This window comes from Hyperoodon ampullatus, assembly GCF_949752795.1.
Source record: "Hyperoodon ampullatus genome assembly, chromosome: 1".
NCBI classification, from domain to species: domain Eukaryota; kingdom Metazoa; phylum Chordata; class Mammalia; order Artiodactyla; family Ziphiidae; genus Hyperoodon; species Hyperoodon ampullatus.
In genome coordinates, this window is record NC_136914.1 from 204,862,980 (window position 1) to 204,880,328 (window position 17,349).

Here is a 17,349-nt window from a genome sequence, read left to right on the forward strand (position 1 = left end):
AAACTTGTGGTCATTTGTTAGAGCAGCCATAGGAAACTTATTCACTTACCATGGTTTCCTATCCAGAAATTCTTAAAAAAAAAAAAACATTTTTATTAAAATAAATTTTTATTGAATTATAGTTGATTTACAATGTTATATTAGTTTCAGGTGTGCAACATAGTGATTCAACATTTTTATAGACTATACTCCATTTACAGTTATTACAGATAAGGACTGTATTTCTCTGTGCTCTACAATATATCCTTGTTGCTTATTTATTTATTTATTTTTATTTATTTATTTTTTTGCGGTACGCGGGCCTCTCACTGCTGTGGCCTCTCCAGTTGTGGAGCACAGGCTCTGGACGTGCAGGCTCAGCGGCCATGGCTCACGGGCCCAGACGCTCTGCGGCATGTGGGATCCTCCCGGACCGGGGCACGAACCCGTGTCCCCTGCATCGGCAGGCGGACTCTCAACCACTGCGCCACCAGGGAAGCCCTGCTTATTTATTTTATACATAGTAGTTTGCATCTCTTAATCCCATATCCCTGTCTTGCCCCTCCCCCTTCCCTCTCCCTGCTGGTAACCATCCGTTTGTTCTCTCTGTGAGTCTGTTTCTTATATACATTCATTTGTTGTATTTTTTAGATTCCATATGTAAGTGATAACATAGAGTATTTGTCTTTCTCTGCGTGACTTATTTCACTAAGCATTCCTCTCTAGGTCCATCCACGCTGTTGCAAATGTAGAAATTGAGTGGTAAAGAGGAGTTTAGACATCTGATGTCTAACCAGTTAGAGGAGACACATACACAACCGAAAAAGGAGGGGGGTGGAATTTGCATCAAGGAGCAAATGAAAATATATGAGAGAAATAGTTGAGAATAAGAGGATCCTTCCCATCTGGTACTGTTGATCCAGGGGAACACCCTGGAGGAAGTGGGAAGGTGGCCAGCCTGAGGTGTGCATTTGATGCCTTGTAAAGACATTGTGGCATCTTGGAAAAAACTTCTCTCTTACCCAGTGATCCTCTGACCCTTAGATGCTGAGCCTTCCATCTGGTCTCCTGCCCTCTCCTTTCCCAGATGGCACAATGGTTCCTGCTGTTGGCTTAACATGTTTGGAAGCTGCTTCTGTCTCCCCTGTGACTCTGATTAGAGAGGATGGCAGGCGAGGTCCCTCTTCATTTCCCGTCTTTGCCACGTGAGTCTCCACTCTCCCCAGCCTCCGCCTGCACTACCCCGCGTCAATTGATGGGCGGTGTTAAGTGCTGACTAACGTGGTTATTAGAAGTATGAATTATTTAAGGAGACGTGCGCATCATTAACCTGTTGTTCATGGGGGAAGTCTTGACAGGCATATTAACCTTAAGCACGGTGCAGTTTTGCCTGTGGGAGGGAGGACGGAGGCAGGGGTGGGGTTGGGGGCTGAGCGGGTGGGCGTGGTGCAAAGGATCGGCTGCTTCGCGCAGGATTGGAAAGAGGTGCCCCGAGAAAAGAGGCAGATTAGAAAAAAAGCTGAGCGTCGTTTGATAGAGCAGTATTTTTGGCTGCGGGACACTGTGAACTGGAAATGCAGGAGAATTAGCACCTCACACCTTCAGAGGCATCTGTGAGTGTTATGTACCAATATGATCCCTGTCATTATAATAATAATCAATGCTCTGTCATGGTGTGACTTGTGGAGGTCACCCTGCGATGAGAGGGAGAAGAGGAAGAGGGGTGGAGAGGGACGTTATTAATAAACCTTAGGCCCAACCCTCGGAGTCCTCACCCCTTCCCCTGCACTGAACCCTTCTCTGCGAAGCCTCCTCGTCCAGACTTTGGTGACATAATGAGCCTGCTTGGTCTGGAGGCATGAGCCCTGGGTAGCTGCTCTTCTTTCCAAAGGAGCTGTTTTGGGCTTCCCTGGTGGCGCAGTGGTTGAGAGTCCGCCTGCCAATGCAGGGGACGCGGGTTCGTGCCCCGGTCCGGGAGGATCCCACGTGCCGCGGAGCGGCTAGGCCCGTGAGCCATGGCAGCTGAGCCTGCGCGTCCGGAGCCTGTGCTCCGCAACGGGAGAGGCCACAGCGGTGAGAGGCCCGCGTACCGCAAAACAAACAAACAAACAAACAAAGGAGCTATTTTGTTAGATGAGGAGCCCACTTCTTGTTCTTGTCCCTGTTTGGATCTGGAGGGGCGTCTGATCCAAAAGCACATTTTCCTTTTTGGGGGGTAATGAGGTTTGCAACTGGATCTCTAGGTGCGATGGGAGATGAGAACGATCTCTGCTAGACTGTGCTGCACTAAGGCTCTGAAACGGTTACGTGTAGAGGGAGGCCAGGCCAGTGGCCAGCTGAGATGGCATCAACCAGGGGTCACCTGTGGCTTTTGTCAACCATCAAACGTTTGCTGAGTGTCTGCTGAGTGATCCTCATCTTATGAGGACACAGAAGTGTCACATAAGATCTTAGGAGCTCACTGCCTTCTTAGGGAGAGAATAGTAACACACTATAGAATATAGAATATTCTAGCTATAGACTAGTATTACTATTACTGGTACCAGTACTGCTAGGAAATAATATAATTATTAGGAGATACATTATGTTAGCTATGCATACCGCTATTAGTAGCAATAAATGGAGAGCACTGTTGTACCAATCTAGATGTGTTTTGGACAGAAAATGAGTATCAATGGGGATTACAGAGGGTAGAGAGCTCTGTAGGCAGGTGTAGTGGTAATGCTGATATCTAACATCTGCAGGATGTTTTATATAGCTCGTACCTATCTTTATATCTCATGTGATCTGCACAACAGTCAGTCTGCACAACGATCTGCACAACTCTGCATCCCAGAGAAGTTAAGTAGCTTGCTTATATCACGCAGCTGGTAAGTGGAAGAGCTAGGGTTCGAGCCCCTTGTGACACTGAGGCCAGGACTCCCTCCAGCCCACCACAGCTGCCTGCCCCACAGAATGGTGTGCGTTCCTGTGCGGTATGTGCATCACAGCGCCTTATGCTGCAGAGCCCTTCCACTTCAGTCACCTCCTTTGATCCTCGCAGAGAGGCAGCATATGAGGAGTGGTTGGGTTTCTTCTGGGCCTTTCAGAGGCATGAGATTGTTGGATGACATGACTTTGAGCCACCTGCCAGCCTTTGTGAGAGGAGGGCACCATGACTCCTGGAGAAAACACAAAAGTCACACGCACGTGCGCGCGCACACGTGCGCGCGCACACACACACACACACACACACACACACACACACACACACACCAAGGAAAAAAAGAAGAAAAACACACAGAGCAAACAAAACAATAATAGAAAACTGCAGCCAAGAAGAACGTTTAGCTATGTCACTGTGCCTCACTCACTGCCAAATATCCGATGTCCTTTCCTAGCTTCCGGAAAGGCAACAGCAAATGACGCGTGGGGTCCATTGGGTGCCCCCGTTTCCTCCTGCTGATCGTCAGGCCCAGTCTGGGCATTTATACCCGTGTGGGGTTTTGGCATCCATCAGGGCAGATCTTCCTGCCCCTCTTTCGTGGGTTCTCTGCGTCTGTCCTGTTTCTCTGCCATCATTTTTGCAGCAGAGTCTTCTTCAGAAAAAGGAAATGAGATGGAATGAGGATACAGTTGTTGAGTTTTGCAGACACAGTGCCAGTTTTGTTTCTACATGTAGAGTAGGGTGCGGGTGTATGTGTGCATGGGGACCCACACACGCACTCACAAACATACCTCCACACTCAGTAATCTGGAGCGGGATCTGCCATCCTGTGTGTGGATCATTTGTATTACCAGTTCCGAGACAGCTTTATTAGCTTAAACCTCCCTTATGATATTTCCTGTGGCTGACAGTTACTGTCATATTTCTGCCTGATACGCACTGAGCCTGGACTTAGCTTCAGGATGTGTCACCTCGCCGTCTACCGTCGCTCACCCACGCTGAGCCCCACGCTGTTCATTTCAGCTGGCCTGCTTCCATCAAGAGGAGGCAGAAGCTCGGGAACCAGACAGGATGTGCAGTGGCTGTGGTGGCTGTTTGTCTGGGGCTGGGTCACTTCTCTAGAACAGGCTTCCCTTGAGCATCCTGTCGCTAATGACAGGGAGGACGTCTGTCTCAGTGCTAGTGAGAATTTAATAAGAGACTGCAAAGACGTCTAGTTTATCTTTCTCATCAGTGCAGTGACCTTACAAGTGGTCATCAGCCTATTCTTGGATACCTGCAAAGACGAGGAGATCACGCCGTTCCAAGGCAGCTTGCTCTCTTGCAGATTAGCACACACTCAGCATGCGGGGAGATGGGAGAGGCGCTGAGCCCATAGCCTGGTGTGAGCCTGGGTTCCCCTCCTGACTCTCTTACCCATAAGCTAGGACCTCAGGCAAGTCTGGTCATCTGTCTGCGTCTGTTTCCTCCGCCTATGAAATGGGGGAACTGGGTTTCAGATGGTGCTCTGAGCAGCTTGGGGTTTCTGGAAGGTTCTTCAGGGGCTGCAAAGAAGGTTGAGGTGGGGGTTCAGTGTTGGCAGGGACACCAGTCATACTAAAAGAGAATCCTTATGATTTTGTGTTTTATGTTTTGGGCTTTGAATAAATGACTTTTGTAGAGAAACAAGTTTAAAAAACAATAGGAGGAGAGGATTCAAGGTCCTCTCTCGCTCTAAGTTTGTACGATCTTTGAAATCTGTGACAATTACCATGAGGTCTATTTAGTAGAATAATACTACTTTAAATCTATTTTACAGAGAACAATTCTAACCCCTCTTACAAGACAACCTTCTTACTGTCTCCCACCTTTTTAAAGTCCACAAGGGCAGGTTGTGAATGTTACATCAGAGGCAGCCCTGGCCAGAATAGTGAATTAAGAGAGGTTTGTTTTGATGCCCTGTTTCCTTACTTTCTTTCCTGTGTTGCTTTCTTTTCTACTCCAGGTGCCTCTGTGGTTTCCCATTCTCCCCAGACCATCGGACCCAGCCAGCTGTCACTATGGGGAAATTCTCTGATAACCTTACCCTGGTTATAAAGTGTTAGCTGAGGATGTTTTCACAGCTTCCAAAATATTTGGGACTTTGGAAGCCTGAGAATCTAAACCTGTTCTCCAAAAAAAGGAATGTCTAATGATTAAGTCTGGGGTTCTAAGATAAATTGTGTCCCAGGAAGTTGTGGTGTGTGCATAGGCTGCTTCCGGCATCCTCAGCTTCTTCATCCCTTCCTTTGGATGTGTTTGCCTTAGAGGTGTATTTCCAATTTTGCCTTGCAGAAGTGTTTCTAAAAGTAAATCTCCCGGAATACTAATCCTAAAGGCTCTGAGAAAAGGATTCCTCTGCCAAATGCCTTTGGGAAAATGCTGGGTATTATGGTTCCCTCTTAGAGACTCACAACGCACCCTGATCTATTTCAGACTCTGAGAAAGCCATCAGGGAGAAGTCCTGGTTTATCTTTGTTTAATCCAGTGTTTCCCAAAGTGTTTGACCAGAGTAGCCTATCTTACTCTAAGTAATGGCTGTTAACATCCCTCAGAACTGGTGGTGTTCCCCAGGACACACTGGGAGCATTAGTTCTCACTGGGGGTGGTTTTGCTCTCCAGGGGGCTTTTGATAAAATCTGGAGACATTTTGGGTTGTTACAACTAGCGGGGAGAGTGCTGCTGGCATCCACTGAATAAATGCCAGGGATGCTGCTGCACATCCTAAATGCACAGGACAGCCACCTGCAACAAAGAATTATCCGGACTCAAATGTCAGTAGGGCCGAGGATGAGAAACTGTGTTCTAGAGTTAGGCAGGAACCAGGTCTGTTTAAATGCAGTGCAAAGTCCTGTAAAATCAGGTACTCGGCTGGGCCTTTTATGATGAGGGGTGTTTTCTGGACAATGTGGAAGGACATGCACCAGTTGATATTTCCCTAACACTACCGAACGAATCCAGAGCCCAGCTCTCCTTCGTGCCCCGAGAGAGGCAGCGCTCAGCTTCCTCGAGCCCCGGATCCCACTGTGTAGGCAGGGATGAAAGGGGCCTTCTCCCTGCAGAGCTTCTGGGATCAGGGCTGATGGGGCGCATCACCTGTTCTTGTCCTCCCTTCCAGAATCAAGTGGTTTAGCATCATTATAGGATGAGCTTGTTTTCCCAGCTTGCAGATTGTGCTTTATTTATTTTTTTGAATCTTGCTGCAAACCTCTTTTCTTTTTCTTGGATCGACAGGGCTTGGCTGCTCCTTCTGGAGATGTTGACTTGGTGGAAAAAATTTTGCTTGCTGTCAAGCACAAGAGCATCCCTGGGACTGAGATTCTTTAAGTCCCAGTGATTTATCTGTTTCCATAAAGCAGAGCAATGATGCTTGTTAGTCAGCAGAACTCACACCTGCAGCCTCCCCACGCCCCCCCCAGCCCCCCACCCCGCTCCATCCTGTTCCACATCAGGGCAGAAGAGCCTGCCCCAGTTCGCAGGCTTTCTGATTCTCCAAGTCAGTGAACAGTGAGCTCTTTGGGGCTATAGATCCCTTTGAGAATCTGATGGAAGCAAAGGAACTTCTTGCAGAAAATTGCACACAGATGCATATACACGATATTGCATGTGATTCAACGTGGTGCATGGTGGTCTGTGTTTGTGAACTCAGAATTTGACATACCTAATTTTCAGGATACTCCTTGGAGACAGTGGCTGCTTTTGTGGCTCTGCATTGAGCATCCTCATTGGGGCATACAAGGGAAGGACCACCTCAGTTCCTTGCCTCAAAGAACTGTTGTTCTTGGGGAATCATAATTTAACAGAGTGAGTTAGTAGCTCATGCATTCATTCATTCATTTATTCAGCACAAGTTTATTTTGTTCCCGGGGAGCAAAATATCAACTACTGGGGAGTCAAAGATGAAAAAACACTCTTCTTTCTCTCAACAATAGAGGATATAGGAAAGGGCACTGGTCTAAGGTCCACCTGCTCGGATTGAAGAAGTGTGTAGGGTCCAGCAGGGTCTGCTAGGTGCCTGGCACTTGATCCTGGACTCAAGTTTGACCCGAGAAGCACTTTAAGAAATCACCCAGAACCTTCCAGGGTCCCAAGGCAGCACTGTCCATTTCCCCTTTTCAGTGCCCTCTGCAGAGCTGAAGCCATTTGGGTGACTTCCCATAGTTGTTATAGGCAAAGAACGGAGAACACAGGGCCCCCACCTTGGGGTTTTAGGAATCGGCTCACCTGTTGTGGTCCACAGCTTCCACAGCACCTATCAATTAACTTAGTAGGGGATAAGGCTGTCTCTTCTGATCACATAGCCTTATTGATGGAGCTCACTGATGTGGGAGTCTCTGTAGAGGGAGAACTTTGCAGAATGATGAACACCTTTGCAGTGAATCATGTTTATGCCAGTTACATGTTTTCTTCATTGTTTGGGCTCCGTAATGCATGCAATAAAACAACTAGCCTCTTTCTTTGGCTAGTCGTTTGGCTAGTATGGCTAGGACACATACTCTAGACATCCTGGGAGGAAGACGAGCTGGTCTGTTTGTTTGAGCTGGTGAGTACTTTGAGCTCAGCTACAATCCAGCCTAGCCATCTGACGCTCTTACAGGATGGGCAGGTGGGATTTCTTTTTCCAGAAACAATCTTTTCCTGCACATGGTTGTGATGGTCTCACCTGAAGAGGGACAGTGAAGTCCATAGCAGTTGGATTCAAAAGAAGAAATCACTTTTCCATAATTGGTACCTTTTCATTCTCCTTTTCAAAATGCCCAGCACCACTACCACAGCTCTGAATCCCCAGCAAACTGCAGGGTAGGGAAAAAGACCACACAGAAATTACAGTCGTAAGCAGGTAATGAGCACCAGCTACAAGCAGGCAGCTCTCTGCGTGTGAGAATGGGGGTTACAATTACAGATTTATATGGCTCCATTTTCTGCTTTCAGTATAGCTGTCGACATCTCAAACTGAGAAGCCCATCGCTGTGGCCTGGGCAGCCTCCTCCCAGCTCCCGTGTCAAGAGAGATTTATTATTCTTACAGATTCTACTCATAGCAACTCCCTCCAGATGGCCCTAGGGAGGGAGGATTTTATTTTATTTCATTTTGCTGAGAACCACAGCTCCGCAGAGACTGTGTTCTGTCTCTCAGGCTAGGTTCCTGAATCTGGGTGAAGAAGGCCGGGAAATTGAATTGGGCAGTAGCTGTGTTGAAAGAAAATGAAAATGGACCATTTATTGCTGCATTGTGGGAACAGAAGACTGGAACAATAACCATAATGTCCATCAGTTGGGAACTGGTTAATTATGGTCCATCCATAAAATAGATTACTATGCAGCTGTTAAAAGGAGTGAGGAAGATTTATGTACACTGATAAGGACTGATCTACATGATATAATTAAAGAAAAAAGTGCAGTGCATTTTATATAGCATGCTTCCATTTGTATAAAAGTAAGAGTGATTTCCAAATATGTACCTTACGTCTACAAGGGTGATTTCTGAGATGACTCACAAGAAATTTGTAGTAATATTTGCCACTAGGGAAGGACTTGATTGAGAGACAGGGGATGCAGGAAAGCTGTTTGTAGAAAATCCTTTTGTGCTTCTGGATTTTTTTTTCCCTATATGCTTGTATTACTTTCTCAAAAATGACTTAAGGCTAAAAAAATTATTTTCAAATCTAATAATGCCTAGCAAGGTTTGCTTTCGGAAGGATGAGCAAATTGTGGTTTGAGTGTGACTAACCAAAGCTACCCAGAAATGAAGAGTCTCAAGGAACTCCCATTATTGTGTGGGATTTATCACTTCTAATGATAAGTAACAACTAGAACCTGTCAGGTGAGGTACGATTTTACCTTCATTTATGCGGATGCGTTGAGTACATTATGGTCCACATAAATTGCATTCATACCACACTAATTTGTTATGTGCCATTTATTAGAAGCTCAAACATCTCTCCTAATGACATCATTGTTTACACCAGCCGGGCTCACTGCCTCTTCTTTCCTGCTATTCTTCTGCAGGGGTGGGGTGGATGGTGTGTTTCTTGGGGGCTCTCAGAATTTCTTTCCTGTGAATCAGGGGTCAAAGAAGTAATATAAATGTTTGGAATGGCCAAGTAGGAGGCAGTCAAAGTGGTGAGACCTTTGGCAACCAGAATGGCATGCCCCTTTTGGATCAAACTCAGCTTGAAAAAAATCTGCAGGTCGTATCTTGTTCAAGACCTGCGAAATTCTATAGTCCCTTTCCTAAACCTTTCTCTGATGTCTCAGCTTCCTCTTTCAGGCATGCCTGGCCCTACAGATTCAATAGAAGCCTCTCGTCAGAAAGCCTCCTCCAGGGTTTTGGTGTTGAGTCGATAGAGGAAGGTTGACCAGATAGCCGGGAAGCAACCTGACTCTGCCTGTCTGTGAATTCTGCCCCAAGTTATTGAAAAGGCATCTTGTCTCTTGTATTGGACACCAGATTCCTGGAGGGCGAGGACTTATTCATCTTTTTCCTCAGGGCAGAGATGAACACATCTTGCCCTGGGCTGTTCTTCAAAAACCTAGATCATGTGGTATGTTACTGGGTTATAACATCACAACTGGGAGGCTCTCTTCCCAGGGCGTATTTCTCTGATAGGAAAAGTGAAAACTAGAACAGAATGGCTGAGAAGATGTAATTAACAAATGCAATCATTCTTAGCACAGTATGTATTCAGAATAAGAACCTGATAAGCATTAAGGGGATAATGGTTGCCCTTTGAAAGTGTAGCTGTAAGTGGAGGTGAGTACTTTAGATTGTCCTGCTCTGAGCCCTCTGCTGCCACCTCCATGTAAAGAACATCTGGCTGCGTGACTTTGGGGACGATGTTTCCTCTGTCTGTCTTCCTCTGGCTAGTAGGAATCTTGGCTGTCCCAGGGGCCAACTTTGTCAGATAATTCAGGACTTTCTCCCTATGCTGTCTCTTCTTAATGGTTTGGCATGACTCAGGGGATTCTGTGCCAACGCTGCCATAACTCTCCTCGGCAACTCACCCGTACAGGAGCTTTTTCCCCAGAATAGGAGTGCAAGAGCCCGTCCAGGTTCCACATAACACTGCTTCTTTCTCCTGCAGAAGACCAGTGTGCAGATTGTATCTGAGAACCATACACAGTACTAATAACAATGCAGCAGACAGCAGTTCCTACAAATTACTGAAAACAGTGCTGAAAAGACAATGTACAGTGCATAAATTCAAGTGTTTAGCCAGAAGCCCATTAACTTAGGGTGGACAAAAAGAAAGGAAGGATATTAACAGACGACTTCTCGGTAGGAGTTTGCAGTGGATGGGGAAGTAGGAAATGGTAACAGAAAATAAGCTATACTGGAAAGAAGTCCAGAGAAAAGGAAAAGAAAAAAGAACAGAGATCCTTTTCAAGACGGAGGGAGAGAAAAATCTATGGTCTTGAGTTGTAATCTCCGGGTAGACTGATTACCATTGGAAGATCCACCTTGTTCCCTTGTTGGCACAGCCCTCCCTATCCCTGCAGTCTAATGGTTTACCCATTTAGTGGCTTATATGCCACTTCCTACCTGAAGCCTTCCCTGATGTTCCAGATGAAAACAACTTTCCCTCTTAGGATGTAACTCTGTTTCACTACTTGTCTCTCTCTTAGCGCTGACTTTCTACCTTTTATGGTGGTTATTTGTGTCCATGTTTATATAACATCTCTGAAGGCAGAGATTATGACTTGGTGATCAACATTTTAGCAACTATTTTACTGAATGCTTATTATATACCACTCCCAGTGCTAATGGGGGACTACTTACACAAGCAAAATGCAGTCTTAGCACTAAGGCATTTACCTTTAGGAGAATCAAGTATGGTTCTTTGCACAGTGTATGTGCAATCTCTATTGAGTGAATGAGACTCAACCCTCTCTGCCCTGTTTTAAGGATGAGGAAATTGAGGTCCATGACTACTTGACCTTCATAAGATGACATTCTTAGTTTGCATAAAAATGGAAACTCAGGAGACTCTTTTCTTGCTTGATTTTATAGTCTACAAACAGCGTCATTCTCTTGGCCAGTCATCTCATAGATGAATAAGTAGAGCTGGGAGAGCCTGGAGGTAGCCCTAACCTTCCAAAGTTGGGAATACAACTCAGGGTGCACTGAGAGCTAAAGAAAGAACATGCGTGAGCTATTCAAAGCAAGGCCAGTGGAATGGTAGGTATGTCTGAAAAAGACTAAGAAAGGATTTCATGAACCAAGGAGGAAGCTGGTGGTGGAGTGAGAAGGCTGAGCCTTGGGGCAGGTGGATCCTCTTTAACTGGTCACTCTGCATATGTCTGTAGACTCCTGGAAGGAATGTGGACTCAGAGCCTTGCAAACAAACCTATGTCTGTCCAAACGTAGCTTTAATCCGTCCCTTGTCAAACTCCAGCCTTCCCTTTTCCTGGTAGCTGTGCAGGTGAGTTGGAACTAGAAGATACCTCAGGAAGCCGTCTGATTCAGCCCCTTGCCTTTATGCCAGGAGGATATTGTCTCCATTTAACAGGTGACTTAAAAGAGGCTCAGAGGAGTTTAAGGGTCAAAACCATTCAGGAGAGATCTCCCCCAGTGGTGAGCCACGGTATACAGAGTGTCCATTTTGTGAACATTCTTTTTCATTAAGGCACCTCATTCAGTTGAAACTCAGGCTCCTCAGGGACTGACTCTAAAGCCACCCCTTTGGCCTTCAACTTGGAGCATGAGAGTGTTGGTGCCTCAGACTTTGAACTCTGGCTGCTGTGCTTGGGTGACACAGCAAGACTTAGAGGGGTGCCCATGCCGCTCTGAGAGGGTCTGGAGCTGGAGCAGCCACAGGCACACAGGCTTCAGAGCATCTCCTGAGTCCCTCTCTTCATTCATAAGCAGATAAGCTCTTCCGTTGATACCTAGTGGATCATCTGGAGTTCTCTGCAACTCTGGGAAAACTGAAGATCTTTCCAAATTGGGAGTCTTTTGGTGGCTGTGGTCACAACAGATACTTATATTTTCCACACCTCTTTCCATAACAAAGCCAGTAATTAAAATCTTTTGCTGAGACTAGAGTTGTTATATTTCTGTTTGGGAATCAAATCAGAAAGAAGGTGGGGGGAATAGATCGGAGTCATAAGTGTAGAGAGAAGCCTGGACAAGTGTCTACATTTTCTGCAAAGAGAAGCTCATGTTTTGGGGGTGGCTCTGGTCTGAGTTAAAAACTCAGGGACCAAGAAAGTCAGAGTTATCCTAAAACATCATGGACCTATCCTGTTAGGGTTATCTGGGCAATGGAGCTTGGTGGGAAAAAGATGGAGAACGTACGATGGGACCTCCAAGCTCACGCTCCTGGGGCCGCCTGTTTATCCAGTGCAGCTTGACACTACCTATAGTCTCATCCTCCTGTGGCATGTGGTTGGTTCCTCTTTTTGACTGCATCCCATTCTGCTTTGCTTCACTGGTTAAACATGTTAATGACTACTGAAGACCATTTGGTCCTTGAAGGCAATGAGTATTTTATTCCCCTTGGATTGCTCATAGCATTAGTGCTGTTCCTGGCAGTTAGAAGAAATGCAGTGGATGTTTAATGCTATGGTCTTAGCAACATTTCCTGCTTTGGAAAGTGAACTTCTAAATATTCTTGGTTCCAAGATGGCTACAGTTCTTCTTCACACTTATTACTTCCTTCCAAAGAAGATTATTCAGAAGCAGCCTTCTTCATGAAACTTTTAATGACTCTGATTTACATGACCCTACCTTCTCTAAACTCCTACATTTCTGTAGGTTGTACATTATCATTTTTTTTCGATTCTTCTACCTTCAGGTAGATTGTGGGCTCCTTGGATCTTCCACAATAGCTATGTCCCTACTTTGGGACTGAATGATTTTTGGATCATTGATTTCCCAAGTTTTATCTCTTAATAAGGAGTTTCATTGTATCAATATCATGTTGGGTCAAATGAGGAGAGGAGTCCTGGAACTTGTGCTGGAATATATTTATATATAAAATGTATATACATATGTGTATATATGATGTATTTATAACTATATTTATATAGAAATGCATATGTGTATATATGTAACATGTATATATATAAACATGTATTACGTAACGTATATGTACATCTACTTATATTTTTTCTCATTTTAATCCTCACAACAAACTTGTGATAAACATTGTTATTATCTCCATTTTTGAGGAAAAAGAGATTCCTATCACTTTAGAAGTGAGTTACCTTGAATGTCAGATAACATAACCCCATCTCATATGGGTGAATTTTTTTTTACCTACAGTGGCTGAATAGAGAGTTGAACTCTATGTACAATAAACACAGACTCTACAATTAAGGTAATTAAAATAATGAGTCTGCACTCTCATTCTTGCCCAAGATCACAGAGCCAGTAATCTGTGAACCTGTTATTCGGTCTCAGGTCTGCCCGACTCAAGTGCTTCTAGTCCTTCCTGATTGAAAGGGAACAGTAATGGAGGGCTGTGTTTAGGAATTTGGATTCTGCACCACAGGTGACCTTTGAATGCGTGATGAGGAGCTAAGTATGAGATTTGACAATAGATTTTATTAGGACATCCTTGTTAGAAGGTTGGGGGATGGGTGGGAGGCTGTGAGAAGGAAGAGGAATCAGTTAAAGGCCATGGTATTACAGTATTCCAGGTAAAAGATGGTAAAAATCTGGTTGGAAATTGTGGGAACACAGAGGATGTGATAGCAAGTTATCATTGCAAAGGTAGCGTTAGGACTTAACAATGATTGAATGCGTTTAGGGAAGAATTAGATCAGTAATATGGCTTTTAGGTTCCTGCTGACACCATTAACTCAGACAGGAATACAGACAGGAACAGGGATTTTCTTTAGCAGAGGGGAGGGAAGGAGGACATGTGTGATTTTGACATATTAGGATTGAAGTACCAGTAGTTCAAAAGGTTGGAGTTTTCTAGGAGGCAGTTGGATTTACAGGACTGAAGATCAGGAAGGAGTTCTGGATGGGAGAGGGAATTTTTGGATCCATTGGCAGTTAGGTGGTAATGCAGCTGTAAGAGTGGACTAAATTTCCCAGGAATAGAACGTGGAGAGAGAGGGAGGGTTGAAGGTGGAACTCTGGCAGTGACCAAAATTTAAGGGGTGCAGTGAGGCAGGTCAGTGATGACAAAGCTGGAGAAGATGCCCACAGAGTGTTAGAAATGCAAGGACTGGGCCTTTGTCTCGCCTCAGTTTCCAGGCCATAGGAAAGTAATATGCAGCTCCGTCTGAAGACTTCTAAGACCTCCCTATCAGGATCATTCATCCCTGAATATCTGGAACAGTCACGATTCCAGATACTTTGTTCTGTTGTCAGACTTCATACCCATATTTCTGTCAGATTTTGTGTGCAGGTTTTTGGTTTGGGAAACGCTGTACATGTATTGCTCATCAGCTCTCTGGAGTGTAGCGTGCGATATTCCCCAGTATGCCAGTTTTCCTCCAAGGGTTGATGGTTGGGACGTTTTCTATCATGAAGCCAAAGTGATAAAGAGCCAAGTGGCTGCTGTAGATGGGAAGATAAATAGTGATAAAGGGAGCTCTGGGGCTCAGAACAGATGCCTGTGGTATGGGGTGGAGAGTCCTTCAGGAGCCCAGAGGAGAAAAAGCTACAGGAATCCAGGGAAAGTTGACCAAAAGAGCCCCCATCAGAAAGATTTAAACAAAAGTGCAAGGAGGGGTGTCAAGGCAGATTGTGTGTGTATGTATGTGTGTGTGTGTGTGTGTGTGAGAGAGAGAGAGAGAGAGAGAGAGAGAGCGAGAGAGAGGAGGCTGTTGGGGGCTGGTCATTGATTATTATCCAGCACAGTTGAAGAGGCAAAGATTTGGAAAGTTACTTCAGCAGACAATACATACCTACGTATCTTATTCAGGTTTTGCTGTCAGGACAAGGAGACTGCTGTGGTAACAGGGCCTTGCTGGAGTTGAATTCCCTGGCAAATACACTGTCCTTCTGGATGTCATAGCCCAACACCCACATAAGGCTTAGAGAGGATTAGGAGCCTGCTTTTCTCTACCCTAAGGAAGGCCCTCGATGGACTCAGTGGGGGATATGGAGATGATTATGACACACCACAGTGGGCCTGATGTCTGAGAACAACATTCTCAGGCATATCAGACCTAGTTTCCCCTTTTGTAACAAATATTTTGAAATCCTCACTTTACAGTACTGAAATGAAAATCAGAGAAAATGTAACCTGCCTACAAACACAATTAAAATCAACATAATGCCCTAACTCTAATATAAAGGAGAAATAAATGGAGAGTAATTTATAACAAAACAGTGTGTATTTCACTGAATGCTAAGGTGTGACTATGCTGGAAGGTATAATGAAGTCGTCAGATGCTTACTCCTGTACATAGAATTACCCTGAGTGAGATAGTTACAAACACAGACTGACACAGGTGTGTGGTATTGGAAATTCAAACACTGTAAATGGTGTTTCCATTTATTATGTGATATTTTTTAAAAAATGGTGAATAATGTAGTAAAGTTCTTTATAAAACAAAAAGCAATCTTCCCTCAACCTATATGGTAGCTGTATACCTAGAAAATTCAGTCTATTAGTACTGTGCAAAAATATTTTCTGCTTATAGATAAAATGAATTTAGGCTCTAGGCTTGGTTAATGACAAACAGGTTCTTCCCCAAAAGAATGTCTGGTGGTGGTTTTTCTACCCAGGGATGTGAGATGATTTTCCATGGTACAACACAGTATGGAATGATTAGCATTCCTGCCTCTGTCCACTAAATCCAGGATTGCCCTGTCCCACCAAATTTTCAAAATGCCCCCTAAGGGCCAGTAGCTCTCCTGTTGGAACCACTATTTTAGACTTGGTGGGAGTCAGAAAAGACCAATTCTACTGGGAACTGAATAACTCCAGTCATCCTGTATTATCAGTGAGGGAGCTGTCCATGGTGCTGCTTAGTCTTTGGTGCAAACTAATTGGATTACTATGGATTTGACTCATTCCAAGTCCTAGCTGCACTGTGACCCCTCCTTGATCATGGCTTCCTGATTCAAGACTCTAGTTTTCAACTTTGGTTTTATCTGTAATGAGAATTATGTGCCCAATAGCCAGGCCAACAGCCAGACCTGGCCCTGCTTTGGACTGGGAACCATCCTGAGCAGTGGTGTGGTTTTGGCTGAACCTTCTTTGTGGGATCAAAAGGAGGACCAGATCTTCACTTCTAAGATGTTTCATTGAAAAGTTCTTGAAGAGGGATTCCATTAGTTGTCTACCTTTTACCAGGGCGGAACACAGTTGTTTTCTCAGATTTGGATTTAGTAGGGCCTGCGATTTCCATAGTTTGTTGTGTATTTGTGAAAAGCCTGACAGTGCTATACTTTCTGCAGCCAAAGCTCTTAACAGTATTTCCCAAAGTGTGAGACTTGTAAGAGTTCATCTAGTACATGGATGTGGCAGTAAGTAACATTGGTTCATTTGGTGAGATAATTAATCCTTTCTCAGTTTGCTTTTAATCCCTTTAGGATATCAAGAAGAAAATCTCAGTTTGGGGCTAGTGTGTCTTTAACACCTTTCTAACACTTGATAATCTCCTATTTTAACAAAGAAAGAGCAGGCTTCAGGCTCAGAGCCCACAGCAGGGGACGGTATTGACTAGACTTTAATGGCCATGTTTTCTCTGCTTTGTAATTATTTTCATGATTACTCTGCATTTATAGCAGGTGATACTGATTTTCCATTTTGGTAGTAATACCAAGTTTTATTTCAAAATCAATTAATTTTAGTAAAAAGAAGAGCCAATCTAAAGAAATACATTTAGCACAGGTGTTACACAGACGTAGCTTGCAAAGAAGGTGGTGCCTGTAGAATTGAAGTTTAGGAAATATTGCCATTTTGTATCATTCAAGGGGCAGGTGCCTGGGTGTAAAACAAATTCAGGGGCAGAGGCAGGCCATCCTCTCAGGGTATTGGCTGGTTGTCAGTTCATTAAATTATTGGTTTCTTGCGCAGATCCACTCCAGACTGTTTACTATTCTTGTTGCTGTCTTTGTCCCTGGATAAGGAAGCAGCATGTTAATGCCCCATATAATCGGTGATGGATGGCCCCAGCCTGTCAGTCTCTGACACTTTGAGTGTTCAGTAATTTCATTATCTGCCCATTTCTCTACTCTTTGCAGCCTAGCACTTATGACAAGGTGGCATCCATCCCTAATGACATGGGCTGGGCTGAGAGTCCCAAGAATCATTCTGCTTTTAGAAGAGGTAAAATTCCTTGAAAGGAGGCATTTCCCATTTTTTCTCTCCCCAGTCTAGAACGAAGCAAGAAGCTGGGCCAAGAATATTTGCTGCTGCAAAAAATAGAAAGAGAAGGATAAATAGCCTAGGTAAGAGGTCTATAAAATGAAACCTTTAGTGACTAATGACAATGATTGAGGTAAATGTTTTCTAA

At 44.6% G+C, this 17,349-nt stretch overlaps 1 protein-coding gene across 1 annotated transcript in view; it reads left to right on the forward strand.

Annotated features, from left to right (window-relative positions):
* SORCS3 (sortilin related VPS10 domain containing receptor 3) overlaps positions 1-17,349 on the forward strand; it is a gene marked incomplete at both ends in the record, with an annotated part of 605,319 nt that overhangs the window by 122,423 nt on the left and 465,547 nt on the right. The window lies entirely within an intron of this gene.